Below are 2,191 nucleotides of genomic sequence, written 5' to 3'. Positions count from 1 at the left end.
AGAGGTAAAGAGAGGGTGGCCAGTGGTCCAGGTGTCTCTCCTGGTCTCATTCTCTGTCCTTATAAACCTATAAGGAGTTAATCATAAGGGCCCTGCTATAATTATCTAATCATTCAAAAATGCCTCACCTTTTGACACTATGATACCCTTTAAAAAAATTTTTTTTTGGAGAGGTTTTGGCTATAGGGCACATGCACTCACCAGAAAGACAGAGAGAGACAGAAAGTGAGAAATCACCCCCCAGGGGTGATGGCCATGCCACAATTCTTTCTCATCCATTCTCCTCTTGGGATCTTGGGCATGCATGTATACGTGCCTGGGGTGAGTTTAAGCTACCATGTCTGGGACTCAAACCATGGTCAGCAACATAGCCATTATGCCAACTGCTGGTCCCTCCCCTTTTTGAAAGTTTTTATGGGAGATTTTTGCTATAGAGTGTGCACTTCCTAGAGAGACAATGAGAGACAAAGAGAAAGCAAAACAATAACTCCACAGGGGGTCAACCATGCCACCCTTCTCCTCCATTCTCCTCTTAGGATCTTGGGCATGGACACACACACTTCCAGTGTTAGTTTTTAATCTCTGGGTCTGGGTCTCAAACTGCAATGGACTACATAACTACATCCAGCAACATAACCATTATGCCATCTGTTGATCTCCATGATACCCTCTTAATACCTTCACAATCAAATTTCAACATGAATTCTAGGGAAACACAAACAATAGCAGGTAGGAAGTTTTGTTTCTTGTGATCATTCATGTATCTATCCTTAGTATCCTGTGAAAGACAATCAATTGTGCTGAAAACAATGAATGAATAATGTGGGAGTTTAAATTTAAATTAAATACTATGTTTGAGTGTGAGACTGTCTTGGTTTTTAAAATCAACTTCCTTGAGGCCTCATTTACATGCAATAAAACAAATCAATTTAGGTGTACTGAATGTTACATCCAGCAAGGAAAGGCCTGACTGCCTGTTGAAGATACAGTTCACAGCACAGTGCCCACACCGTTCTCTGCCATCAGTGTGTGCCATTCACTGCCTGGAGTGGTGAACAGTTATGCTTTCCAGATCCTCCCCTCTGCTTCTCACTGGGTCCAAGGCAGATGGGAAGTGGTATTAAAGCTTGCTTTTATTTTATTCCTACCTTGTGAATATGTATTCTTTGAGACTCACTCATTTGGAAGCTAATGAACCTATACCTAGTCCTACCTTCAGAAATAGACAATTAGTTTTTAACTAAATGAACACATGTGCTTATTATTGCATCTGGCAAGTAGCAGCACTCAGTACATAACAGCGAAGATGATTTCTTTCATACCAGTGGTTTTTGTGTGTGTGTGTGTGTGTGTGTGTGTGTGTGTGCTACTGCTATTTGTCCCCATTTTTCTACTCTTTAAAAGAGTAATTTTATTTTATTTATTACTATAATTATTATTATTTTTTTGGAAGAGGATTTTGCTATAGGGCACATGTGCTCACCAGAAAGACAGAGAAAGACAGAGAGACAGAAAGTGAGACATCCCCCCCAAGAGGGGATGGCCACACCACAGTCCCTTCTTCATTCTCCTCTTGGGATCATGGGCATGCACGCATATGCACCTGGTGTGAGTTTAATCCACCAGGTCTGGGACTTGAACCGCAGTTGACTACATGGGAGTCCAATGACATGGCCATTATGCCAACTGCTGGTCCCACTATTATTATTTTATAATTTGCTATAGTATATATGTAGTCATGAGAGAGAGAAAGTGAGAAATCAAGCCACCAGGTTGGGGACTAGAACCACCATCAGCCTTCTGGGAGTCCAGTGCTTTAACCACCACCCCACTTAGTGACCCTGTTCCCATTTTTTCTATGCTGTGATCACTCTGTGTTAAGATGGTCATACCTTCCTCATACTTATTGCACTGTGTCTACTCGTGTCATTTGCCTTTTATATTAAGAACTTCATAGGACAGTTTTCAAGTCACCCAGACCACCCAAGCATTTCTACCCTTTCTGCCTGGCCTCTCAGATCACCAATTACACATTTCTCAGCTTTGATTATGGTTTTAAAAAAAATTTTTTTTTTGAGAGGATTTTGCTATAGGGTGCGTGCGCTCACCAGACAGACAGAGAGAGACAGAGAGACAGAAAGCAGGAAATCACCCCCTGGGGGGGTGGCCACGCCGCAATCCCTTCTCCTCC

This window comes from Tupaia chinensis, unplaced genomic scaffold, assembly GCF_000334495.1.
Source record: "Tupaia chinensis unplaced genomic scaffold, TupChi_1.0 Scaffold145147_1, whole genome shotgun sequence".
Classification (NCBI taxonomy): domain Eukaryota; kingdom Metazoa; phylum Chordata; class Mammalia; order Scandentia; family Tupaiidae; genus Tupaia; species Tupaia belangeri.
Note: the sequence above shows the minus strand (reverse complement) of the source record.